This window comes from Panthera onca, chromosome C1 (assembly GCF_046562875.1).
Source record: "Panthera onca isolate mPanOnc1 chromosome C1, mPanOnc1 haplotype 2, whole genome shotgun sequence".
Classification (NCBI taxonomy): Eukaryota; Metazoa; Chordata; class Mammalia; order Carnivora; family Felidae; genus Panthera; species Panthera onca.
Window position 1 is genome coordinate 117272550 of NC_138346.1, and position 27131 is coordinate 117299680.

Consider the following 27131-nt stretch of genomic DNA (forward strand, 5'->3'; position numbering starts at 1 on the left):
ACCAGAAAAAACTTCTACTCGCATTTCATTTTTGCAAAGACACCAAATACAAGGCGGCACCTCCCTCACCTCCTTCCAGACGTAGGGCAGTCAAGCATCTCAAGACGACCGAGACTTCAGCATGCACGGCGGAGTTTCCCTTTTTCTCAGCGCAGAGCTCTGGAATCGCGGGAAACCGTGCTCTCGTGCCGCAGGCAAATGGGGCAGCTCACGCAGGTTTAAATCTAGCACTCGTCACCACCTCAGGAGACCCTGCTTTGAGCGGGACTGGAACCGAGGCTGCTACAGGTACAACGCAGAGCACTAAAGAGCTATGAGCCGGCTTGCAAATGCCGTGCTTTAAGCGGTCCTAAAGGCCTTCATGATATCTTGCTGCCTTCCCCCGCCCCCCCCCCCCGCCCCGAGCTACAAGTCTAACACCCTTTTCGTTCTTTCCCGTTCTTTTTCCTTCCTTCTCCTTCAACTACGATACAAGACCCATTCTCATCTCTCCGGGATCTGGCCCCTTACGGCTGCCAGGCCGCCGAGGAGGTCTTGTTGACCCAGTACGCGCCTCCGCAGCTTCCCTGCCTCCTCTTTGCGGCTCCCTTTTCCCTCCACCTGCTGTGGGCCCCCGGCCCACGCCGACCCCCACCCACCGCACTGAGCACGTACGCAGCGGAGCCGAGCTGAGCGCCGGAAGCTCGAGCCGGCGGGTGGCGCGCGGTTCGTCTTTCCCGTTGCTGCCGCTGCGGATGCTGCTCAATTAACTGGATGGGTAAGTTTGAAAAACAAATTTCCGCTTTGAAAAGCTTTTCACTATTTCCATTCTCGGGGTCCTTCAGTTCCTCAAGGGCCTAAAAGCTAAAGACGACCAAGTAATTTACAAGTCCCAGGAGAGCGTCCTGGTGACTGTCTGACCCTGTTCTCGGCGTGGGGACATTAGAACGACCATCGACCCGACCCCTGCCGTCGTGGAACCTCCCTGCCGGGCAGAGGAACCCGAAGGAAGTGGAAGCACCGCACCAGCCTCGAAGGTATCTCCGAATGGTGGGCTCTCCTTCTGACCAATTATGCCCTTCCTACTTCCTCCAGGCCTCACATTCGTCCTGGGTTAGGGGACGAGTGCCGATGAAGGGTGGTCTGATGAAGGCAGAGAAGGCGGAAGCGTCACCAGGCGAGCCCACCGGGACGTGCAGCTTCCCTCGGGCCCCACTCGCCTCGGCCCCGGGGACGCTAGCTAGCATTTCAGGCGGGTGGGGAGCAAGGCAGAGTGGGGCCGCTGGACTGCCCTTTTGTCTTCGGAATCTCTCACTCACGGTTTTCACGCGATGAACACGCTTTGTCAACTCCTCTCCGGTTTTCCGAGGCATTGGAACTTGTTTCCTTGTCTAGAGCGCGGCACGTCCCCGAGGTTAGCAGGTACTTACTACCTAAGGAGGCAGGGGAAGGGTGGAGCGCTGTGTCTCTGTGGCGCAATCGGTTAGCGCGTTCGGCTGTTAACCGAAAGGTTGGTGGTTCGAGCCCACCCAGGGACGGGCTGGTTCACTTTTGGCTCAATTCGGCGTGTTTCCTGCTCTTTAGTTAGCACCTGCACATTTCCTCACGTAAAGTACACATTACTGGATTCTGGGCCCTAGCCACCTCACAGCACCTAACCGTTCAGAGCCACCCCCACGTCCCAACCTCATTCTCTGACGGTATCTGCTGGTCTATCAGCTTTATACCTCTACAACGCCAACTTCTCAAACAGATAGAAGAACCCGGGTTCTACCTAGTGTGGTAAAACTTTGTAGTCCGCCCTGAAAGATTGGATGAGTAAGTGAAACTTTCTGTGACTCCCGTCTTTTTTCTTTTTTTACATGATTGCCTTCATTGTTCAAACTGCTTGCCTTGGGAAAATTGGTCCCGAGGCTGACATTTTTTTTAAAAAAATGCTAATTGTTCATTTTTTAGAGCATTTTAGGTTCACAGCAAAGCTGAGGGGAAGGGACAGAGATTGCCCACACCCTTCCTGCCCTCCACCCCCACACAAATAGCCTGCCTGGTTGTCAACACCCCCCACTGCAGTGCCTTTGTGCCTTTGTGCCTTTGTGCCAACTCAGGAATCTGTCCAAAGTCCATAGTTTACATTAGGGTTCACTCTTGCAGGGTGGGTTTGGACAAACGTATCCGGAAATGTGTCCACCGTTATAAGTATCACACAAAGTAGTTTCACTAGCCCAAACATCCTCTGCGCCCCCTTTCTGGCAACCACGAATCCTTTTCCTGTTTCCATAGTTTTGCCTTTTCCAGAAGGTCGTGTAGTTGGAATCACACAGTATGTAGCCTTTTCAGATCGGCTTGTTTCACTTACTAATACGCACTTAAGATTCCTCCATGTCCTTTGGTGGATTGGCAGCTCATTTCCTTTTAGTGCTGAAATACTACTTCATTGTGTGTGTGTGTGTGTGTGTGTGTGTGTGTGTGTGTGTGTCACAGTTCCTTTATCCCTCCACCTGTAAGGGACATCTTGGTTGCTTCTAAGTTTTGGCAATTGTGAGTACAGCTGCCATAGGCATCCGTGTGCGGGTTTCTGTGTGGGCATAACTTCAACTTCTCTGGCTAACAGGGAGCCCGAACGCTGGCTGCTATATTAAGAACATTTTTGGTTTTGTGAGAAATTGCCAGACTGCCTTCCACGGTGGCTGTACCATTTTGCGTTCTCACCAAGCAGTAAGTGAGAGCTCCTGTTGTTCCCCCATCTTCGCCAGCCTTTGGTGTTGATGTGCCTCAGTTCTTTTTCACGGGGAGTAGGAGGCCAAGCATGGTGTCCCGTCCCCAGGGAGTGCCTGGATTTGGGCATTGCTCTATCAATAATGTTGTGATCAGTGGATCCTCATCATCATTGTCCTCTGCGTTTGTTTGACAGAGGCATTTCTTCCACAGTATGTGTGATACTTATTTAACCTCTTCCATATTGCTTTTGAAATTAAGTTGGTTTTATGGTTTTATGATTACGAATTCCTGTACACATATTTTTGGCCACTTGTGCAGGTATTTCTACAGCGTACAGAACTGGAAGTGCAATGACTGTAGTATAGTGTTCATATGCTGCTACTTTGGGGAAGTCCTGCAAACTTGCCTTCCACGGGAGCAGTACCAAATCACAGTCCAGTTTATTTCCCAACCTATCAATGTGCCGTTCTTCATTACCTTGCCCACACTGCAATCTTCCTGAACCCCTTACACATAAGACTTTTTTCTTTCAAGGCCCTGAAATCTCGCTCAGCATTAGATTCATTTTAGTCCACCTCGTCCGTCCCTAGCACCAGCAGCTCCTGTGTGTGTACTGATGTCGCCGCTTCCCCTGAGCTGTGATCATCGAGAGGGGGACTGTCGGGTTTTCCCTTGGCTGGTAACGAAGAACCATTCCACGTCCTGGTTGGTTGGCCAGGGTTTTCCTGCACTGATCACCCAGCCCCAGCGTGGCTCTGGGCTCCTCTGAAGGCTGCCTGTGCCCATGCCTCAAAGGAAGGCTTGTGGAGGGAGGCTCCTGGGCTCCGCTCATCACCTCCCTCATTGACTGTCACAACACTACTATCTCCTTTTATGTTCTAGTTACATCCTGCCTGTGGCTATTCCTGGTGGTGTTTCCGTTACGACGCTGATATACAATTGAGTTTAAAAAGAAATTTACTAAGTAGAAGCTGTAAATCAAAGTATGGAAACTCTTCGGTAATCGGTGATAAAGGTACATGGCTGTGGCCAGCTATGAAAGTGCTGTGTTCCTTAATGAGCTTTGAGAAGCATGATTTTTGTCTCATTTTTATGCGATCTCCTCTGTCCCCCTTGTCACTGCAGGTGCACTCCCTCTTGCCCTGAGGCATTAAGTAGGTGAGAGGGCCTCAGCTGTCTGCTCCACACTTTGAACATAAAAGGCACACTTGACGGGATTTGTTTTCTTTTATTTTTGTTTTTGTTTGTTTTGGGGAGCCTCTCTAGGGAACTTCCTTGTTCAGACCATTAAAAAGAATCAAGATTTAGTAAATACTTCCGTTGGGAGATGTGATTGCATCATCCCGGGAGCCATGGAGTCTGTTTCTGGGGAGGACTAAATCGTTTTGTTCTTTCTCTTCTTCATTCCGTCCATTAGTTGCCAGTGTTAAGTAGGCCTTACTTTTAACCTTTTCTTTCTTTTCAACATCAGGGAGGCTGAGCCAGGAGGGGACGGCAAATCTTGGTGAAGGCTTCTCAGTGCGCGCTGGCAGGCTGGCCAAACGCGAGGGCTCTGGAGGCAAACTGCCTGGCCCTGAGTGCTGGCCCTCTCCGTCACAGGGCCGGGCCCCTTGGAAAGTCAGACCAGCCTTTCAGTGCCTGAGTGTCCTCACCTGCAAGCAGGGGTGCTGATAACCTACACCGTCTCGGGGTTGTTATGGGGACTAGATAGGTTATGCTCGGTACAGCACCGAGGAACTGCGTGCTGCTCACACGGTGACGCTCGCGCTCGGAGAAAACTGCCAGTATCATTGTAACTAAGACTTCCGTTTTCACTTCTAACTGCACCACTGCTGACTTTCAGCATTCCCCAGAATAAATGAGGAGTGTTAAATAGTTCACTTGGGCTCTCCGCCTCTGTATCAGTGACCAGCACCTGGAAAACTGGTCGCTTGATAATTTCCATGGTGAGTTAACTGACAGGACAGTGCAGCAGGGAACTGGATCCAACTTGATCAAATTCTCGGACCTTGGACAGGCGTGATGAGTGTTCAGCTCCAGGTAGACAATCTTTTGCCCGTGCTTCTAGCAAGAGCTTTTGATATCCAGTCAGACTTACCCGGGGGGTACTAAAAGAAAACTTCAGCTATGCACCAGTGACCGCCCCCCCACCTTATTTTAAGAAAAAAAGGAGGAAGAAAATGTGATTTATCTGGAAATTGTAGATTTCACCTTTCAGTGATGATGGAGTATTTGTAGCAGAACAGCATTCGCCCTGAAAAGAAATGAAGTTTGAATGGAAGGAATTCTGCTTGAAGATTTGGAGAACTATCAATGCAGATAGGACCCACCAGTCCTTCAGCTCAAGGGGAGAGATGAGAGAGAAGAGAAACTCAATGGAATGAGACTAATTTTCTGCGTTATCCCCTCAGGGCATTTGCCAGTTCTTGGCAGGAACCGGAGACTGAGAAACTGGAGAGAGGGAAGCTACTAAGAGTCAGAGAAAACAACATGTTAAGTGATCTCATAGGTCTGGACAGAGAAGTTGGGGGGCCGGGGGGTGGCGGGGGGGGGGGGGAAGAGGAAGGGCATATGGAACTGTCCAAGGATTCAGACTTGAGCAGCCAAGATCCTGGAATGGGTTAAGTGAGCTGGGTGCTTGGTACAGAAGTTCCCCACAATACATTTGCAAATTAAGCTATGTGCATCAAAGGGGCTTGGAAGGCCAGCAGAGTGTGGCTGAAAGAGAGTGGAATTTGCAGCACTACCGTGGTGCTTAGGGGATAAAAACTGAAGCTCAGGATTCATGGAAGAGGAGGGGCCCAAGGAAACATACCAAGGTCGCAGGTAGGAGCCCTGGACGTCTGCAGCACAGCAGTGTGAGCAAACTAGCTGTAGATTGAGGCTTTCCCTGAGGGCGAACCAGCTGCAAATCAGCTTCGTCAAGGATTAGAGGTGATGCGCCCCTCTGCTGCCTGCTGGGGGAGAAGGTGAAAGATCTTCAGAGAAACAACATCTCCAGCCTGGCTGTCCTTCACACCACGGGTTCATCATTCAATCACAATATTCTAGGATTGTAAAGGAAGAGAAGCAAGAGAAAGAAGGCAAACCGTAGAAATTGCCTCTTGATATCTTGAGTTCTCAGATAAGAACTCAAAGCGGTAGGTTTTAGGAGAGCCTGGCTGGCTCAGTGGGTAGAGCACGTGACTCTTGATCTCTCTGGGTTGTGAGTTTGAGCCCCACGTTGGGTGTACAGGTCACTTGAATAAAATTTCTTTAAATTACTTAAAAATCAGGGGCACTTGCGTAGCTCGATCGGTTAAGCATCTGCCTTGATTTTGGCTCAGGCTCAGGTCATGATCTTAAGGTTGGTGAGATCTATGGGGCAGAACCTGCTTGGGATTCTCTCCCTCTTCCTCTTCCTCTGCCCCGAGCTTGTTCTGTCTCGCTCTCTCTCTCTCTCAAAATAAATAAATTGAAACTTGAAAAAATATATTACTTAAAAGTTAAAAAAAAAGATGAAGTGGTATATGATTCAGCTGTTCAGAAAATAGATGACAAGATAAAATATTGCATCAGAGAAATAGAATCTAGTTTTAAAATCTCATGAAAATTAAATATATGTAATAGTTGGCATTTTAAAAAAGTCAGCAGGTCAGTTTAACTGCAGCTTGGACTCAATGGTAGAGAGAGTATTAACCTCGAAATTTGTAAGTGGAAAGAAACTCTCCAGACTGAAGCATACAGAGCCAAAAGGAAGAAATATTAAGAGCGTAACAAAGATAATGAGCCATGTCATGAAGTCCTAACACGTGTGTAATTAAAGTCTCAGGGGTTGGAGGACCAGAAAGTGGGGCAGAAACTATATCATGGAGAATCAAAGAAAAATCATGATGGTCTCTCCAACCACATGTGCAAGAAGTTCGGTGCACTGCAAGCCAGGTAAGGACAAGAAGGTCACACCCCTAAACTGCTGAACAACCAAGGGCAGCTGAAAACAATCACAGCAGCACCCAGATTGGGGTGTGGGGAGGAGGGGACACTCCTATGACATCGTCCAAAGATTGGGAGCTGAAATCTCAGCAAAAACATGAAAAAGAAGACCTCAATGAAGGTCCTCTCATAAGAGGACCCTCAGTATGAAGGACCTCAGTATGATTTCCAGCCACCACGTGCTGCCCCCGACCCAGTATCTTTCAAGGGTGAGTGAAGTGAAGACCTTTCCACATAAGCTAACGAAAAAGAAATGCAAAGTGCAAAAGGTAACTCTTCAGGCAGAAGTAACTGCACAGGTCACAGGGGAACTGTGCAAAAGGAAGGAAGGAAGGAAGGAAGGAAGGAAGGAAGGAAGGGCAATGAATAGGTAAAATACGTGGCTAAGTCAAATAAATAGGACTCTCTGAGCAATGGTAAGAATGCCTATGTTTTTAAAATGTATGTTGAGGGGCGCCTGGGTGGCTCAGTTGGTCAAGCGTCCCACTTTGGCTCTGGTCATGATGTCATAGTTCACGAGTTTGAGCCCCGCGTTGGGCTCTGTGCTGACACCTCAGAGCCTGGAGCCTGCTTCGGATTCTGTGTTTCCGTCTCTCTCTGCCCCTCCCCTGCTCACGCACTGTCACTGTCTCTGTCAAAAATAAATAAAATAGATAAAATGTATTTTGAAATAAAATTAATGCCAATAACTCAAAAATGAGGAGGGTAAGTGGAGTTAAGATATTCCAAGTATACAGTGCAATAATGTGATAAACGTGTAAATGCTTGTACTAACAGCCAGACTAATATATGCAACATAGCCATCAACCCGGGAAGTTTCCCGGCAAATTATTTCAAAGGGGGAACCACTCTTCTCTGCTAATACTTCCTGGAAATGGAATCACCCAGGAGTATCAGATAGCTACATATAACTATGCGAGGGGCTTATCCGTGTTACCGCCTAAACCATAGTTTGGATGTTTTTACTACAGAGTACTTAATCCATTCTAAACATATACAAGGGTTTGTGTATCACCTCTGTTGATGGGCATTTGGGTTGTATCCGGTTTTGCCTAGTATGAATGATGTTGCACGAACGTTGGTGTACAGGCCTCTTTGGATGTTGGCATTCATTTTTCTGGGGGAGTGAATAGCAATATTCCTAGGTAACGGGGCAGGTCAGGTTTTTCACTGTATGAGAAACTGCCAAATATTAGGAAAGTCGTTGTGCTAAATTACAGTGCAATCAAGATCACGCAGTAATACCGTACACACTCGAATGCGGGAGGGAGAGAGGAAACAGCTTTAAAAATACCTATTTTTCCAGGCTTTTCGTCTTCACTTTGTTCCCAATGCTGAAGGCCCCCCTGAAGGTGGCTGTGGTCACACCGAGTCTCACCACCAGCCTATTCGGGAGACTCCAAGGCAGCCCACCCAAGAATCACTCAAAACGCCAGGTAGGAAGAGACCTTCCCTCCCCAGTCGTGGCTCTGCCACTCTTCCGCTCGGTGCCACTCAACTCGGTTTCTGGCTCTTCCTTTTCATCCCTCTGGTCCGTGACCTAGATTTCACTGGAGCTTGTTGGCCGCGGGCCTCCTGTCAGTGGCTTTAAAGCAGCGCAGGCAGGAGCCCGAGGGACCCCCCCCCCCCCCTTCGCCCAGAGGACACGAAAGAGACTCCGCTCTGCCGGGAGGGCCGCGGGGCAGCGCAGAGCCAACGGGCTGGCGGAGGAAGAGCGCGCACCCGACGTCTGCCCCGGGGCCCCTCGTCCTGGAGGCGGACACCCTGCCTTCGGTGCGGTTCCCGAGGCCAGGCTGCTGAGGGCGCCAGGGTTCCGTCCTCCGGGGCGGGGCGGCACGGGGTCCTTTGCCGGGGCCGCTTCTGGGGCGCGGCTGTTTCCAGGGCCTTGGGCGGTTCAGGCGAAGTCGGCGGGCCGGATAGTTGTGGCCGAAATGCCACTTTTGGGGGTTAGAGCCGGAGGCCCGGCTGCCTGCCCCGTTTCCGTAGTGTAGTGGTTATCACGTTCGCCTCACACGCGAAAGGTCCCCGGTTCGAAACCGGGCGGAAACAGCTTCCTTTTACCACTACCCCCCCACCCCCACCCCCACCCCCACCCCCCATCTATTGTCCTTTAAAACGCAAAAAGAACCACGGCCGGAGTCCCACCGCCACCTGAAAGCCTTCTCAGCACTCGACCACCAGGCCTGGCCGCTGTGTGTCTGCTCCCAGTCACCTTGGAGAGCGGGCCACACCCAATTAGTCACTCCAACAAGGGCACGCAGGACGAGGCCCACTGCAGGTTACCTTTACTTCCACGCATCCGCTGACCTGCTCATCTGGCGCCTCCGTCTGCCCGACGGGCTCACAGCGACCGTGGCTCTGAAAAGCAGCACGTTCTTCCCTGGGCGGCACACTTGCGCAACAGGTGTATTTATTTGCCTGACTAAGGCAAAGAACACAAACCAGCTGCACCTGGGACCCGGGCCAAAGACAGTAGGTGAGGAGTTTCAGGCTCCACCTAATGAGCCCATGGGGACACCAAAGGAGCCCGTCCCCGTGCCGTCATCAGGACAGCTCTGGAGCTACTTCGGAAGTCGCCAAGTAGAGGGACTCCGCCCCTCCCCCCCGCTGAGAGCCGAGTCCTCACCTTACCCATCAGGAAAGTAGGATCAGAAAGAGAGCACGGCCTTGGCTCTGCAACACACACGGCTCCAGCTGGACTAGAGTGTGGCACAGGCCAGTCACCTTGTGGTCAGGGCCCAAGGGGTCGCTGAGGCTGGAAGAAGTGGTGAGCAGCAGGGCAAGGGCTGGGAGCCTTGTGCGGCTGCATTCAGACCCGCGCCGCTGGGAATCGCCTCCGCTTGTGCTCTGTCCGCCTGGGAAATGTCACCTTGACTTTCAGGGTTTTCATCTGCAGGGGCCGAAGCAGGGATCCTGTGTGGGTGGATTCCCCGGGATCGGATCGGTGGGATGGGATTTGGATTTTTCACCGCTACTGCTCAGGTTCGATTCCAATCCAGGAGACTTTGTGGCGCTGTCTCCATACTTAGGATTTGCCTTTTCATCCCCCAAAGTCTGGTGTGCACCCAGGGACGCTTGCAGATGTGGCTGTGCACTGAGCCCCTAAAATACGGGAGGTCAGGAGTCCGGGTCCTTGTAATGGCCAGGCTGGGAGAGAAGAGCTGGGATGAGAAGCCAGGCCAGCGGCTCCCTTCCATTCACCTCAGAAACCCAAGGTCTCACTTCAAGCGTTTTCCTCTAAAGAGAACCTGGGACTTGACTTTGTCACTCCTTTCAAACAAACAAACAAACAAACAAACAAACTTTGAAACATACCAAAACAGTTGCCAGAATGGTCACATCCTATATCCCTCACCCAGGTGCACCAGTTAACATTTCCCCACATTTGCTTTCTCATTCTCGCTCCACATGTACAGACAGGACTTGTGCAGTCATCTCCAGATGATTGTTTGGTCTGCGGTTGCTCCTTTGCCTTGGGCAGTGTCCCGCAAAACCAGCCTCTGCAGGACCTTTCCTCCAGGGCCAGGAGAGGGCTTTGTCCTCTGGAGGAGAGCCCTCCTGTTCCTTCAGGAAGCAGACACCTGTTCCCTTCAGGCTGTAGAGAAGCTTCAGGCAGGCAGGCGGTTCTTCGGCTCTCCTGGATAGGGCAGGCCAGGCGTGCCCTGTGCTTGTAGGAACACGTCCAGGTTGTCGTGCCCCAGCACCGGCTGCCCTCCGGACTCCTCCTGGTGGCTTTGGTGGGCAGTGGATCTAGGGTGAGCCTGAGCTCTAGAACCCCCCACCCGGGGAGAGACCCTTCAGGGAAGTGCAGCTGCTGCCCCCTGGATCCTCCTGCCCTCCAGGCTCTCCTGCCCTGCAGGGATCTTCAAGGGTCCTGGCCCAACAGAAGGTGAAGAATCCTTTCCCCGTGGTGGGAGGATGAGGGGGAGCGGGTGGGAAAATCTTCAAGGGGAAGGGGAAGTTTTCAAGAGCTTTCCAGGATTGTCTGCCTTGGCACTGTCAGGTAGGTGGCTGCCCTGTGATAATGGTGCTTGGTCTTATCTCGTCCTGTCCTTGAGCTTGTCCTGGCTCCACTCTGAGTCCAAGCAGACACAGGCAACCTGATTTGTGGTGTGTATTCAGTTGAGCCCCTTCCCCAAGTGGGGTAGTGACTGAGCTTCTATTTCCAGGACCCAAGGGGGGCGTGCAAGGACGCTATTGATGGGGTTTTTTCCCCCCTCACTCTTTTCTTTCTCTGCCTCCGCCCTTCCTTCCTTCTCTTTCTTTTCTTTCTTTTTTTTAAAGATCAAGAGTCCCATGCTCTACGGATTGAGCCAGCCAGGCACCCCTCCTACTTCCTTTCTTGCTGAATCTGTAACCCGGGAAAACAGACAAACAAAAAACCCTGTTTAGATGTAGATAAATTGCTCTTTCTTGCTGAATCTGTAACCCGGGAAAACAAACAAACAAAAAACCCTGTTTAGATGTAGATAAATTGCTCTCCGTGCACTCAGGCACAAGGGGAAAACATCAAGTGGATAGTAAGGAATATGTAATCTCGAATACGTTTAAACACTTTAAAGGATTTTAATAATTTACATATAATGGCATAGAACATGTTTATATCATGTCATATTTCTAAAGAGGACTTTTTGTGTGCATCCGACTGGTTTAATAGTTGTGGCCTAAAACTGTTTTATGTTGTCTTCCAGGTTTTCTAATAATATAGAAAATATTGGTAGGTATATTCTAGTTTATACAGGTCTTGGATTTATTTTCTCTTCAAATTCCTGGTGACACTTAGCCACCTAAATTTCCCATATTGGTTTTACTGGCCCAATAAGCGCACTTCAATTCCAATAGTATTTAAGGAGTTTATACAATATGAAATTATGTGTTTCAGTACATTAAAGAGATCATATAGGATTTGTAAATGGAGAGTAAGTCTTAGAAGTCTGGAACTCATAGTGACTTAATTATTCTTACAATATTTTGGGGTAAAAGTTTTTAGGTATTTTATATTTTTATATTCCACATGCATTTCTCCATTATGTGTCGAGTCAATTTGCAATTTTAAGACCTACTGTTATCTTTACGTTCTTCCAATGATATTAAACTGAGTTAATTAATGTATCATCTTAGCCTAGAACTTTTCTAATTAAGAGAGAAAAAACAAAACACTTTTAATATAATGCTGCTGCACATATTTAGACATCATATAGAGTAGCTGTGGGCAACAGGTTCAGAGGAGGTGTGGGGACCTTGAGGAGATATTGGTGAGGGTGAAAAACACATGCAACGTCTGCTCCAGGAAGTAAAGCGCTGTCAGGGAATGGTAGGGCAACTTTAAAAGATATGAGTGATCAGAGTTCCTGAAAAGACTGGGACTGGGGGTAAAGAAGCAATTTTTGAGGAGACAGCAACAGAAGGATTTCCAATCATTATAATGATTGTAAACCCACCGATCCAAGGAGCCGAATGAACACGACGAATGAGCACAAGAGACAGGAAGAAAACCGTATCTAGTCACATCATAATTGTATTGCGCAAATCCATGGAAAGAGAAAACAAAAACAAAAACAACTGTGCAGAAGCACCCAGAGGAAAAAGACGCGGTACGTACAGAACACAAAAGTAAACGTGATGTCAGTTTTCTCCCCGGAAGCGGTGCAAGTGAGAAGGCAATGGAGCAGCATCAAAGTCAAGGTGGAATTCTATGCCTCCCCTCCAAAAAAGGCTTTCAGAAATGAAGGTGAATGACATTGGAAGACATACAAATGCTGAAAGACTACATCACCAGCAGACCCACACCACAAGAAATGTTAAATCCTCCAGGAAGGACACTGATACCAGATGGGAATCTGCATGTAGCCAAATGGATAAAGGACAACAGAATGGTAACCGCATGGGGAAAAACATATATATATAAAAATATATATTAATATATTACATATACACACACATACATATATATACATACATACGCACACATGTATACGTATATATACATATATGTACGCCCACACACCTATGGTTTTTAAATTATTCTTTAAATCTCTGAAAAAACATGGAGCAGATGAAACCAAAGTGATAACGATGGGTTTTGGGCTTTCTAACATGCAAAGTGAAACGCGTGATAGCTGCAGCCTAAAGGTGGGCAGGGGAGTAATGGGAAGAGGCATGGGATCACTTGGAGGGAAGCTGGCAAGTTACAGATGTATATGTTATGAAGCCCAAAGCAGTAGCTGAAATAACAAAAGAAAGAGTGATAGCCGATAAGCCCACGGGGCGGAGAAGTCGGATCATACAAAAACCATGTAAACGCTATGTTATTAGAGCAATTGCTCTTCTAGGACTCTACCCTGTAGAAATGTTGGTACAAGTGACCAAAGATGTGTACAAGAATGAGGACTAAAGCAGTGTTTGTAACCATAAAATTCTAGAACCAACTTAATGTAAAGAATCTAAGGAAGGGGCTAAATAAATACTAGCACAAACAAAGGGTGGAAGAAACTGCATTGTTGGAAAGCATTCAGAGGGTTCTACTCTTTCGAGGACCTCCGGATTCCCAGCGACCGGTTCTCCTCCAGAGCTCACCTGAGGACCTCCGGATTCCCAGCGACCGGTTCTCCTCCAGAGCTCTCCTGCTCTCATCCGTGAGGACCTTAGGTCCTCTGGCTGTGCGCGAGTGCCAAACGCTTTCTACGTTCTAGAAAAGAACTACCGCGTCCCTGGGTGGGCTCGAACCACCAACCTTTCGGTTAACAGCCGAACGCGCTAACCGATTGCGCCACAGAGACCTTCGGGAGAGGAGGCCCCGCCCACAGCCCGATAGAGAGCACGCAGGCCCTCAACGCTAGGAGGAGCCACCCGCCTTCTGTCTGAGGCCAGCGGCGCCTGAGGGAAGCTGAACGCCGCTGGGCTCCCCGGACGGCTCTTCCCGTTTGTTCCGCCTTCACCCGGCCTTCGGCGGGGCCGCTGGGGCTCCCCTCGGCTGCGGTCGCTGTGGGGGAAGCTGGAGAGCCCGCGGGGTGGGGCGTGGTCCAAAGGGGCAAACGCCGAGAGAGAAGCGGGAAAAGAGAAGCGGGGGAGGCGTGGACGCGGACCACGAGACTTCCTAGGGCGCCTGTGCAGAGCCACCAGCCCAATCCTGGGACAAGGAGAATGGTTTTTGATGGTTTTTCTTCCTCGCGTGTCAGAATGGAGAAGAAGGGAAGGAGAATCCAAGGGCGGCCCGCAGTGCTCCGGGAACAAAGCAGCGCGGAAACTGGAATGACTTTGCGGCAAAAGTGCTCGAGCGCCGGCCGGACTTGTCATCGGGCTGGTGGCGCGCCGTGATCGTATAGTGGTTAGTACTCTGCGTTGTGGCCGCAGCAACCTCGGTTCGAATCCGAGTCACGGCAGTATCTGGAGCACTCGCCATTCCTCTTTTTACTTTGGGTTTCAACCTGCCCCGGCTGCGCCCCTTACCTGGGGGACAGAGAAGGCCCCGCGCTTTCCGCTGGCCACCCCGCGCCACCACGTCTTCACCCGAAGGGAAGGGAAGGAAAACTCGCCACAGCACTAACCTGGCGACCTTCTCCGTTCCGTTGGACTCTGACCTCAAGTCAAATCAACTAAAGGGCTCATCTCCAGCGCCGCTCCAAAATGGCACAGTCCTCGATGCCCTCTACCTGTCCAGCAGGGAGCCTCATATGGTGGGCTCTAGTTGCTGCCAAACGGCGTCTCTGTGGCCCTCAAAATCTAAAGGGTCTGAAAGACCACACAAAAGGTTCCATCACCTAGGTGACACCTCCTCCATAGACCTGTTTGTCGGCTTGAACCTTGGCCCCTGCGAATCAATCTCTGCCTCCGCGGACTTTTTCCATTCTTGGCTCTCTATGATCCTCCTTAACCGTCCTCACGGTGAGCTCCCTCCGTTACTTGCGGTGCGCTCGCAAGGCTTTTAAATGCCTTCGGGCAGCCGCTTTCCACGCCAAAAGGTATTCATCGGGATACCACCTGGAGTTGTGGTCGTGCCACATCTTTGTCAAGAGTGGGGGTGTCCCTCTCTTTATCATGTTGCCGTGCTGCTGGGAGTAGTGCTATCTCAATGTGACTTTGGTATCCATTTCTCTGAGGGCTGAAAATATTGAGCATTCTTTTACGTGCTACGTCGGCCTTGTGTATCTTCTTTTCCCGAGGATCTGTTTCATGTCTTTTACCCATCTAAAACACTTGAGTTGTTTGATCTTTTCTTTTAATTAGCAGTTTGGGGGAGCTCCTCACACATTATAATGACAGGTTAGGGGGTTTGTATGCTTTCTCCCTTGCTTGCTTGCTTGCTTGCTTGCTTGTTTTGTCAGATGGGTTTTGTGAATACGTTCTCCCTGTCTGTCGCTTGCTGTTTTCATCGTCTTCCTGGGGTCTTTGGATGAGAAGATATGGTTAATGTTGATGAAGTCTAGGTTATCATGTCTTTTCTTTTAGACGCATTTTCCCCCTGGGTCTTGTTTACTAAATCTTTGCCTACCACCTAGTCACAAAGTGTCCTCAAAAAGTGATTTATACCTTTATCTTTTTATGTTTTATGAGGCACCTCCAATTAACATTTGTGTGTACTGTGAGGTGGAAATAAAGCTGTTTCCCTCTCCCCTCCCCCCCCCCCCATATTGAACCTATTTCCTTTCTCCGTTGAACTGCTCTTCTTGAAAACGAATTCACCAGGTCAGCTGTGGGTCCATTTGTCTGTGTGTGTCTCCCGATGCCACTGGCACATTGCACGGTACTATAGGGGCTCAGAGTAAGTCTTCAAGTCAGGTAGCGTAAGCCACACCACCCACACAACCACCCGTTTTGTTCTTTTTCACACAGCGCAATACACTTGAGACGTGTAACAACTCATGTAACCAACACGCAGGTCCAGACATGCCGTCACTTCATCCCGCTCACTTCCGTGTGGGACACAGGATTCCCTCCCCCCCCCCCCCAGACGTAGCGGTTACCCCCCGGTGGTCAAAGATCCTCTGATGTACCCCACCCTCCGGGGAGAAGGAATCTCCAGTTGTCTGCGGGGCCGCTGAACAGGCCAAATGTCCGGTGGGCACGCTGCAGGGGCAGCAGGCTGTAGGGCGGGGCGGGACCCGGAATCCAGTCGTTCAGGGCCGCCGGGTCTTCCTTGAAAGCCGTCTCGGTCCGCGCGCCGCCTCCGTCGCTGCGTCCCTCGGAGTCCTTTGGGGGATGTTGAGGACCGCGGGGTCTCACGCCGGGCGGGGTCCGCCCCTCGCGCCTCCTCGCGGCGACCTCGCATCCGCACGCGTCCGCCTCGCGAAGGCGAGACTCCCGGGCAGCTCTGGGGTGCGGCCCGGACCCGGCCACTTGTGGACCTGCCAGCCCTCGGCGTCTCCTGCGGGCTCTTGCTTTGGAGAGAGCGGGGAGGGAAGGTCCTTAGGGAAGGACTGCTGGGAGGATGGATGAGCTCCCAGAAAGCCCGAGGCCTTCCAGAGCTCAGGGGGAAACTGTCACTCTGGTGGGAAGCAAGGAGAAGAGCGGGCTCCGTCGGTTCCCTGGTGGTCTAGTGGCTAGGATTCGGCGCTTTCACCGCCGCGGCCCGGGTTCGATTCCCGGTCAGGGAAGCGGGACATCATTTTTTTTTTTTTTTTTTTTTTTTGGCTTTTGGTTTTGTAGGTTGGTTGTTGGGTTTTGGTTTTTCGGTTTTTTTGGTGCCCCAATCTTCCTTTCATCCCCGGAGCTGTGCTGGCCGTCATCTGCGCTGCGCACCGCACCGACTCTTCCTTCACCTTCAGCGCTCCGGGGAAAGGACGCCAGGCCGCTCTACACGGCTCACTGTGCTTGCTGGGCTCCAAGTCAGCCGCCCCCAGGAGGGGCCTCAGAGGGCGACTAAGCATCTGGCTTGGGTTCACACTGTCGTGCAGAGGTTCAGATTCCTGTGGGGCCGCCCCAGGGACGCAGATCCGACCGAGTTCTGGAGGCCAAGCACGTCGCGGTGTTGCTGTGGACCCCTGGACACCGGCTGGTGGGCCGAGCCTCTCAGCTCAGTCCGCGCATAAAAGGCTTACTTGGCGTTTGGGAGAGGTGCCTGGACGCGATACCCTCCCGGCCTGAGAGGCAGGGGAGGGGAGCGGTGGGAGGGGAACGGGTCCTCCTGGAAATCTGTCCCATCCGCAGACTAAGCGGTCTAGCGAGGTGATGTTAAGCGACCCAACAAAGGCAGCATGTCAAGTGCGCACAAAATGGAAAACTGTTGTCGCGGCCGTAAGCCGGGGTAGGAGTGAGCATCAACACTAGGATGTCAAAAGGATGACATCACAGTCAAATCCGTTTCTACAAGGGCTGTTGCATTTAACGCCCCCGTAGACTCTATACACCAGGCCCTGGGCACGTTTTCCTTTTTCCCTTCGATGCCGGCTCCGAAGACCTGTTGGGGTACATGCGATGCCCACTGTGAGGCACGAGGAGAGCGAGCGAGGGTAGGGGGAGTTGCTGCGGACCTGGACTGCAGAGGCGGCAGCGCAGGGGCTGCGGGTCGGTGGGTGTGGAGCCGCTGCTGAGAGACCGACAGCTTAAGGGGTGGGGTGGGGGGCGGTTAGCGGGCAAGGGGTGGGAGCGGGGAGGTGGAGGGAGTCGCTTGAACTCTTTGGGGAGAGTGGTTTGGAAGAAGGGCGAGGGTTGGGGGGAGGGGGAGGGCGGTGACCCTGAGCGAACCAAGCGGGGACAGAAGTGTGCAGTGTGCTTGGCGAGCCCACGCTCACACCATAGGGGAGAATCGTGGCCCCGAAGGTGGTCTTCCCGGAGCCGAGGCTCGGCTGTGGCCCTCCCGTTGTCCTGGCGCCTGCGGTGCCCTCAAGCGCAGCGAACTCAGCTGCGCCACGCCTGTTGGTGGGGGACCGCTTTCGGTGGCCTCTCCATGTTCTCCCCCTGCTCTCTTAGGTGGTGGGACTACTTCCCTTGCTCCCGTGCCGGCCCGCCGGAGACGTTGTCCTCGAAGCCGGAGAAAATTGTCCCGTGCCTCTTTCTACCCCTCTTTCTTTAGCACCGACATTGCGCGGGGTCCAGAGAGCCCTTCGGGAAACCTTGGGGCTCACGTCCTCCCTCCCTCCCCTCCCCCACAGGCCTATACGAGGGGCAGGGGGTCCCAGAATCCCTTAACCCGGTAGGTGGGGTTTTTTTGTATTTTGTTTTTGTTTTGGTTTGGTTTGGTTTTTTGACCCTGTGTACTTTGTGGCTCTTTCTCCCTACCGTTGTCAAACCGAGGGCCAGAATTACTTTCTCTCCCTTTTGTTTGTACTCACACCCCGGGCTCATGCGCAGGGTGGCATCAAGTGACCGCTTTTTAAGAGACATCGCCTGGACGAAACATGGACGGTGTGTTGGAGGTGCAGAATATAACCTGGTGGGCAAGAGGCACCGCATGGTTCTCACAGGCTTCCCTTCTCTAGCGTGTCACTCCAAGAGGTGCGGGATTTTTAAATTCATCCCTGCCATCTGGGTGATGCTGAAGGCATAGTTTTCAAAGTCAGAAAATACAATCTATTTCATGTTGGTTTAAGAGGTGCTTTTGGTGTGTGTGTGTGTGTGTGTGTGTGTGTGTGTGTGTGTGTGTGTGTGTGTTTCCTTAAGCTCAGTTGGTACCTTTAAAAACATAGAGCCTAAAGGCAGATGGCAAGCTTGCAGGTGCCAGCACAAAAAGTGAAAATAGAGGCATCAAAGCTCCTTACGTTCCTAGGTGGATTGCCAAGATAGCTTCTTTTGTCTTCTGTTCGGGGACCTTGAGAGCGAGGAACACGGAAGACACAGACGCTTTCAGTCCCAGGCTCACTTGAGAAGTATTAGAGGAGGTCCCCACTACATTAAGGTGGGACCCTAAAGTTCTAAGCCCTTGGGGGTAGGAGTGATGCCATCTAGTCCTGCTGCATCACTCCTACCCCTGCAAGTCCCGGGGCTCTTTGGACAAGGAAGGCAGCCTTGGCTCTACAAGCAGTATAAGGAAACGGAAAGTTTAAAAAGCCCATGAGAATGAATGAATGAATGAATGAATGAATGAGCGAGCGAGCAAGCAAGCAAGTGGCGGCTGGCTGGCTCACTGGGTAGGGCAGGTGACTCCTGATCCTCGGGGTTGTAAGTTACGGCCCCACAGAGGTTACTTAAAAATAAAATCTTTAAAAGTACAATAAAATAGGGGCATCTGGGTGGCTCAGTCAGTTGAGCGTCCGACTTTGGCTCAGGTCATGATCTCACAGTTTGTTGGTTCAAGCCTCATGTCGTTCTTTGCACTGACAGTGTGAGAGGCCTGTTTAGTATTCTCTGTCTCCGTCTCTGCCTCTGTCTCTCTCTCAAAAATGAATACACATTTAAAAACAAAATAAAATAGAATAAAATAAAAGGCCCATGAGGAAACTGTGGCCATGGGCCTGACCTCTAGTGGATTTAGCCTTGAGTACACATAGCCTGGGTAGTCTGGGAAGCCTTAGGACGCCAAGTTGGTGTGGTCTGTTCCCTAGCCAGTAACAAACCCCAAGGGCCTGCCACAGGGGAATATATTCAAAGGAGAATGTACTCATCCGAGGGCTGTAGAGGGCTATAGAGGTACCTACCTTCCAATAACACTTCCAGAGAATCAGCTAGCATCTAGAACTCAGTTATAAGACATAAGAACAAAATCTCATGGATCTAGATCCATGAATCTCAGAATCTCAAAATCTCATGGATCTAGATCTCAGAATCTCATGGATCAATCCTCGTATCAAATCAGACATGAAGATGGAAATTAGGAAATATTCTGAGTAAACAAAACTGAAAATACTGCATCTCCTGCACAAGGTGTGGTGAAACCAGTCTTCAGGGGACAATACACAGCCTTAAGTGTAAATCGAGACAGTTAGGGCTGATTGCTAATGAGCTAAATCTCCATCTCAAAGAGTTACAGAAAGACTAACAACAACAAGGGCAGGTAGGAGCAGAAATTATATACAAAAGCAGGACTTTGAAAATAAGAAACAAAGTTAAAAAATAAATACAAAGAAAAAAGAAAATTAGAAATAAATATACAAAAGAGAAAAGTCAATGGTTGAATCTTTGAAAAACACTACTCCGGTAAAACTGGGAGGAGGGAAGAAGGAAGTCACTACTACTGAACTGGTAGACTTAAGGAAACAATAAATGGATATTATAAACACATATATACCAACCAATTAAAAGGCTTAAGGGAAACGTATGTCTTGTAGTAATGATTTGCGCGGAGGGCAGGGGGAGGACTAGTCCTACAACCTTAAAAAAAATTTTTTTTTTAGAATTCAAAAATCTTCCTTCAAAGAAAGCTGAAGGACCAAAAAACTTCATTCGAAAAAATGACTCCAAAGCCCAGAAATTTTAAAAGCGTCAAAAGATCGCAGAATTCCCCAACTTATTTTTATGAGTTTGGATTGAAACCAAAAACTTCCCAAAAGGCAACATGAAAAACAGAATTACAGGCCTGACTTATTGCTGAGTATACATAGCTACAAACATTCTTCAAAATATTGAATCTAGCTAGCTAGCTAGCTAATGTTTATTTTTGAGAGAGAGAGAGAGAGAGAGAGAGAGAGAGAGAGAGAGAACACGGGTGGGGGAGGGGCAGAGAGAGAGGGAGACACAGAAGGCACAGAGCCCGAGCAGGGCTGGAACCCACCAACCCTGAGATTATGAGCTGAGCTGAAGTCGGACGCTTAACCAACTGAGCCACCCTGGACTCCCTGATTCCAGATGTATATTTAAAAATATGTATGACAAAAATTGGTCTTAATCTAGGAAAACAGTTGATTATCATTAGAAAATAAATTAAGGGGCACCTGGCCCTTAATTTACCCTCTCCCAGGCCTGTGAGAAACTTGTTCCGTTTTCAGGCGGTCTCCTCCTCCTCCCCCTCTTCTTGCCTCCATCTTCAATGAAGAAGATATAGGAAAGGCGCGGGGGGGGGGGGGGGGGGGGGGGAGGAGACCCCACAAGGGCAGGACTGCAAGAGAATATTTTGGAGAGCTTAAAGGAGAGGAGAGCTCAGTCGGTTAAGTGCCCCACTCTTGATTTCAGCTCAGGTCATGATCTCAGGGTTTGTAACATAGAACCCGAGTTGGGCTCTGTGCTCACAGCTCGCAGTGCTGAGCCTGGTTGGGATTCTCTCTCTCCCTCTCTCTCTCTGCCCTTCCCCTGCTCCCATGTGCTCCTGTTCAACCGCGCTCTCTCTCTCTCTCTCTCTCTCTCTCTCTCACACTCTCTCTCAAAATAAATAAACTTAAAAAGAAAATAAATTAATTCATCACATTAACAACTTAAAGGAGGAAAATCATAATCACTAAAACACAGAAAAGGTGTTTGAAGAAATTCATTATCAGTTTATGATTTTTAAAAACCTCTTAGCCTAACAGGAATAGAAGAGAACAGCCCTAATCTGCCTAACGGTAGCTTCGAAACCAAAAACAAACAAAACACCTTCAGCACACATTACAGTTGATGATAAAAATACTGATCTGTCCTCCCCGCCCCCCCCCCCCCCCCTTACCCGGTCAGGAACCATCAGAAAGCAGACGAATAGGCCACCTTGACCATTTCTCTTCACCACTGTCATGGAGATCTTAGCCAGTGAGAAAAGGCAAGAAAAATGATGAGAAGTGAAAAATGAAAAATGAATACTATCATTATTGGCATACATGAAATAAACTGCTGGAACTATAAAGAGAATTGAGTATATTTTTGGTACATACACAAAATCAGAGAAAGGCGGCTATGATGAGGATTCAGAAAACGAAGGTATTGAAAACAGTATCAATGTTCAATGATCATAGCATATCATAATTCAATCCCAGGTACTGGGGTGGCGGGGGGTGGGGGAATATGATCCCTACCTCCACCATAACCAAAATCACTTCAGTGTGGACCGGACACCGAAATGTGACATGAACTCACAAGTGATTTCAGTTGCCATTAACGTAGCAGCGTATTCCTGTGATCTCAAATCTCAAGGGTAAGCAAGGATTTAAGAAATAAGACAAAAAGATGAATTCTTAGTGACGAGGCTGATCAAGTGGACTACCTCAAGAATCTCTGCTCACCAAAGCACAGAATCAAGGGTAAAAAGTCACAATTTGAGCGAATATACTTGGCAGCCAAAGAGATTTAATGACTGCTTGCAAAACAAGAGGAAAAAGACCGACCTATAGAAAAGTCACCAGGGTGGGGGGTGGGGGGAAACCTTATAGGAGAAAATTCAAGTGGCTAACAAACGTGTAATGGTGGTGTAACGGTGCTCCAATTCATAACCAATAAGGGCTTTACAAAGGAAACCCCAATGAGAGAACATTACAGATAGGCAAATAACACCACTACTAATTAAATGGGGGGTAGGGGACTAGGTAGAAGGTTCTGACCTGGTAAAGCATGGGAGTAAAGGGCTAATACTATTTTACTTCTTCATCTGTGTGCGGGTTACACAGGTGTGTGCATTACAATCAGTTGTTATGCTGTACACGCAGATTCTGTGCATTTTATGTATCTTACAATTTTTCAACACCCCTCCTCACACACACCCTGATGAATCCTATGAACAGAGAGAAGGCGGTTGAGATTCCAAGATTTTGTTCCACGAAGAAAGGTGTGGGCATTACTCTACCACATGCCTCCAAGGACAACCCTATGCAGACCAGATCCATGAAGTTGAGTTTTGGGTTGATGTGAAGTCAAAGAGTACTCTCCCAGAACCAACCGTGATGGAAAATAATCTGTGAAGGCTAAATGCCTTTAGTTGTGTCATTTGAACACTCCGAAAAGGCTGTAGGCGGGAGCCATAACCTTTCAGATCTCTCCTCTGCTGTCTCATTGCTTAATTCACAACCCACATCTCCTTTTCTCTCCTCTCCTTTAAGCTCTCCAAAATATTCTCTTGCAGTCCTGCCCTTGTGGGGTCTCCTCCCCCCCCCCCCCCCGTGCCTTTCCTATATCTTCTTCATTGAAGGTGGAGGCAAGAAGAGGGGGAGGAGGAGGAGACCGCCTGAAAACGGAACAAGTTTCTCACAGGCCTGGGAGAGGGTAAGGCAGGGAGGCAAAGACATGTGTTTTGTTTGTTTGTTTGTTTGTTTGTTTCCTTCCCAGCTAACAGTCAAGGGGAATTTTGAGGGGTTGTTACAGGCTTTAGCATCTTTACTCCATCCAGCAGGTAAGTCATCAGTTTCCTTTATGTAAATCAGAACTCCTCCTCCCTCCCCAGGCCCCACCCTTAGACCCTCATTCCTGTTGACAGAGAAAATTGTGTGTCACAGCTCAGAATTTATTCGTTAAAATTTCAGATTTCCAAGAATCTAAAAATAAATTAATGACTAAAACGACTTCAATGGTTCCAACACAGTATGGCCATCGTTCTGCCCCCAAAAGTAGAAAGACAGCCTCAGAATAGCAAAACTCTTGAAATTGAATAAATCAAGTTTAGTTTTAAAACGGAAAGGGCGGGGGAAACTCCCCCCCCCCCTCCAATCTTCGATTTTAAGTTACTGTTAGAGGAATCCGCCAGAGATTTTTCGGATGAAAATTAATCACCCGCAGTCTCCAACGCAGTCACGCACTTAGTGCCCTCAAATGGGAATCCTTTCGAAGGAGCGTCCAAGAGGTAGAAAACAAACCCGGATCAACAGTTCCCAGAGTCTTCAGTTCTTTTTCCCTTATTAAAAGTCTACTTTTCGGGCTAACACCTGTTGGGGCGCACTGCCAGGCACGCGGCATCCTCGCGGGAACAGCCACGCGCGCGCGGGACGCGCGCAGGCGGCGGCGGCGGCTGAGGACCTGAACCTACGCGTTTACAGCAGCTCCACGCGGGTCCACGCGGGTTCCTCCCTACCAGCCTCCACCTTTATTCAGGCTCAAGGGTGTCTGCCGGGCCCCGCGACTGCTGTCCTCCCGAGACACTTTGGTGTCTCGATCCTCGCTCTGCACTGAGACGTGGCCCGGCGGCCAACCCAAGGCCCAGCACGGGCATCGGTGACCTGGTGGCTCTTTGGGTTCCGCGGCTCCCCCAGGGCGAGGCTGAAGGTAACTGTGGTCTTAGATCCAAATAGTCTAAACCGCAGACCCCGCGGTGTCACCTGCGGGGGGCGGAGGGAAGAAAGGTACCAACCCGGGAGCCAGCTGGTCGCCGCGCGGCACGCCAAATGCACTTACGCATTTAGGCACAACCCCAGTGTAGGTGGACTGCTTAGTCAAGCTTTCTGCTCAGAAGTCACCCTGCGGAGTTTGGTTCTCATTTTCCTACTCCTGGAAGCCAGAGTCACGAGATGCTCGGACTTGCCTTGTGCAACAGGTAAAGCAAAGAGGAGGCGCCTCCTGAAACGAGAGGGGGCGCGGCCAAAAGGAAAGCAGGGCAGGATGCATTGGCCGGGAATCGAACCCGGGTCTCCCGCGTGGGAGGCGAGAATTCTACCACTGAACCACCAATGCTTCGCCCTGGGCCAGGTGCGTGATGGGTCTGTGGAAACAACCTCCAGAGCGACTCCCAGCTAGGGCGCCGGGCGATTTCAAAGGTTCCAGAACAGGTTTACGCGGTCGTCTTTGCAACACGGAGCTAACTCACCCACAGGCACTCGAAGCAAAGGCTTCACAAGGAGACTTCCATCCAACACAATTTCAAAATAAACTGTTTCGTCGGCTCACACCACAACTCTGAGAAAGGCTCTTCCCGACTGGCCAACAGACCCCGGCAGGAAAACGCCGGAAAGTCATCCAGACCCCTTGATGATGACCCTGAACCTTCCACCGTCAACCTCCAACATGTCACCCTAGACGGTCTGAGAAAGTAATGTGACTTGCCAGCTTAGGCAAGTAAAATTCTAACTCGGGGAAGAAATAAGAAGCAGAAGTCGACTGGCAGTAGAAGGAGGAAAGGGCGGGAATCTGAACGCTATTCTGAAAGCTCTGTCCTGTGAAAGCAACTTTCTGCTTCTGTACTATGTTGGGAGCGCTTCTGTCCTGTTTACTTGGATGCTTTCATTCTGTGGCTTCCCATTCCTATGATTTTGTTCTATGCTGGGGGCGCTTCCACCCTGTTTACCTAATCTTGGCTGCTTTCACCCTAAACCTTTTAACCCATTGATGCAAGCTCAGGGAATTCCTAAACTTATTCCCCACAAGTATGTCCATGTGTGTATTTGTGAAGGAGAGGAGAGAGAAAGTTTCCCAATTTTCTTCTCTCTCTGTCATTGTCTAACATCCTTAGAATATAGAGTATACTAGGACACCATGATACCCCTTGCTCTTTTGTTCACATACACAACTTAGGTTTTCCATGAATATGAATAATTTTCTTATGAAAAATCTCAAAATCTGGGTGCCTGGGTGGCTCAGTCAGTTAAGTGTCTGACTCTTGGTTTCAGGTCATGATCTCACGGGTTCCGAGTTTGAGCCTGGCATCAGGATCTGTGCTGACAGTGTAGAGCCTGCTTGGGATTCTCTCTCTCTGCCCCTACCCCGCTCATGATCTCTCTCAAAATAAATGAACTTAAAAAGTTTTAAAAAAATGTCAAAATAAAGTGGACATATCACACACTCAATTCAGATACTCAGGAAAGTATTTCCAAAAAAAAAAAAAAAAAAAAAAGACTTCTGAATGGAGACCTGTAGAATGAAATGAATTGGAAGAACAAAGAGGGCATTGTGGGAAACCATTCGCTTGGGGAGGGAAGCCAGCACTTGGAGGTGAGATCGTTCCTGACCTGTCAAGCACTTCACTGTTGCCAGTCCTGAGAATCAGCAAGAGATATTCAGATGATGCGGATGGGCGGAGGTAGAGTACATGTCATATAGGTATCAAGACACTGTAGTGAAGGAATCTGAGGACATGGGTGGCTTTAGGTTACAGATATGCCCAGATTTAGGCTGTGGAAGGGTCACTCATGATGCAGTGTGGCAAATGGATGGGAGTATACTAGACTGGCTCTAAGGTCGCTGGATCCGGTTGTATTAAATGAGGAAGGAGCTGATGGATGGAAGGGTGCACTCATAGAGTGGCAGTAAGCCAGCGGCGAACCCAGTAAAGTTAGGGACTATCTACTGATGATACTCGACATGCATTTGCATGCCAAGAGGGTGAGAGAGTACATCCCAAGAGGGCAGCAAGATCTGGTTTGGGCAACAGAATGGGTGGTGGTGGGAGTACATGTTCTAGGTGGGGGCAGGAACTGATTTGGCTGTTGTTTTGATGATTGACTAAAACACTCAAGATAATGCACTGCTACATTTTGGGACACACTGTGCCTGGGTCTGATCTTAGAGGTACAGAGGGTGGTGTGTGATGCTGACAGGGAACTCCCTGGTGCCTTGAGTTTTAGCACTTGTGACTCTGAGATGCATAGGAGGCAGTGACTTGTAAATCAGAAGTTGTGAGTTGGAGGTGCAGGTCTGTAGTTTCAAAAGAGATGTGGGGATAAACGTACCCCTGGTTGATGCAGGTGGTATTGAAAGTGTGTTGGCCAGAGCCGGTGTGTGTCCCGGATGTTGGGCAGAGGGCAGAGGGAGCCAAAGCTCTTCAAGGTCGAGGTGATGGTCCTTTTCCTTATTGAGCTCAAGTTTATGACTCCGCCTCCACCTAGCTTGCCTTCTTCTAGCAAGAGACCTGTCATGGCACCTCTGTGGCTCCTGTCCTTCAAAAAGTCATAATGATTCCTAGTCTGAAGGGTGGGGGAGCTCTCCAGTTCCTAGCTTCAGTTTAATTTCCCCAGGGAAAACTGGGGAAGGAACTCTCCTATCTTTCAAGATCATCAAAGGACCAACATGTTAACATTTAAACCATCGATATTTTTTCTAAAAATTAGCCTGCTCCTTATAAAGCCAGTACACCAAGACCTGTGCTTCATATACATCTCACAGTCACCAATGCTACAACTCGGTGCAACAGGGGATCCAATTCAGATTAGAATCTCCAAAACAATCATCAGCCACAAGCTCAATATGAACCTTTTCGTAATTATGATATATCTCATATCTATTAAATGCTTTGAACACCGTAAAAGACAGCCGAGTGTTATTGTTATAATGATTACAAGACTGACTCATTTATTCCTGTAAAAAAAGACAAAAACAAAAACAAAAACAAAGCCCTAACTCACTTGACCAAAATGCGTTTCTTCATTAGCTCGGTTCAGATTCCCGCCCTTTCCTCCTTCTACTGCCAGTCGACTTCTGCTTCTTATTTCTTCCCCGAGTTAGAATTTTACTTGCCTAAGCTGGCAAGTCACATTACTTTCTCAGACCGTCTAGGGTGACATGTTGGAGGTTGACGGTGGAAGGTTCAGGGTCATCATCAAGGGGTCTGGATGACTTTCCGGCGTTTTCCTGCCGGGGTCTGTTGGCCAGTCGGGAAGAGCCTTTCTCAGAGTTGTGGTGTGAGCCGACGAAACAGTTTATTTTGAAATTGTGTTGGATGGAAGTCTCCTTGTGAAGCCTTTGCTTCGAGTGCCTGTGGGTGAGTTAGC

The 27131-nt window shown here is 49.6% G+C and overlaps 2 long non-coding RNA genes and 6 other non-coding genes across 12 annotated transcripts in view; 5 read left to right on the top strand and 3 right to left on the bottom strand.

Annotated features, from left to right (window-relative positions):
• LOC144617196 (uncharacterized) overlaps positions 1-8869 on the bottom strand; it is a 39948-nt gene extending 31079 nt beyond the window's left edge. For 3 of the 5 annotated variants that reach the window (XR_014138069.1, XR_014138068.1, XR_014138072.1), the window contains exons 1-5: positions 7685-7982; positions 5513-7300; positions 4909-4951; positions 655-1412; positions 70-282 (exon numbers count right to left, since the gene is read on the bottom strand). This is a non-coding gene — a long non-coding RNA (uncharacterized LOC144617196). Of the gene's footprint in view, positions 1-69; positions 283-654; positions 1413-4908; positions 4952-5512; positions 7301-7684; positions 7983-8820 lie in introns of those variants that run through there. The other 2 variants (XR_014138070.1, XR_014138071.1) reach the window with 2 other exon arrangements.
• LOC145715666 (uncharacterized) lies at positions 178-8330 on the top strand. Its single transcript, XR_014138073.1, has 4 exons — positions 178-288; positions 476-1016; positions 7976-8105; positions 8214-8330. It is a non-coding gene; the product is annotated as an uncharacterized LOC145715666 (long non-coding RNA).
• TRNAN-GUU (transfer RNA asparagine (anticodon GUU)) lies at positions 1444-1517 on the top strand. Its single transcript has one exon. It is a non-coding gene; the product is annotated as a tRNA-Asn (tRNA).
• TRNAV-CAC (transfer RNA valine (anticodon CAC)) lies at positions 8646-8718 on the top strand. The gene has a single exon. It is a non-coding gene; the product is annotated as a tRNA-Val (tRNA).
• A 4505-nt stretch (positions 8870-13374) lies between the features above and the next one.
• Positions 13375-13448, bottom strand: TRNAN-GUU (transfer RNA asparagine (anticodon GUU)). The gene has a single exon. It is a non-coding gene; the product is annotated as a tRNA-Asn (tRNA).
• A 531-nt stretch (positions 13449-13979) lies between these two features.
• On the top strand, positions 13980-14051 carry TRNAH-GUG (transfer RNA histidin (anticodon GUG)). The gene has a single exon. It is a non-coding gene; the product is annotated as a tRNA-His (tRNA).
• A 2139-nt stretch (positions 14052-16190) lies between these two features.
• Positions 16191-16262, top strand: TRNAE-UUC (transfer RNA glutamic acid (anticodon UUC)). The gene has a single exon. It is a non-coding gene; the product is annotated as a tRNA-Glu (tRNA).
• A 7769-nt stretch (positions 16263-24031) lies between these two features.
• TRNAG-CCC (transfer RNA glycine (anticodon CCC)) lies at positions 24032-24102 on the bottom strand. Its single transcript has one exon. It is a non-coding gene; the product is annotated as a tRNA-Gly (tRNA).
• Between the last annotated feature and the right edge of the window lie 3029 nt (positions 24103-27131).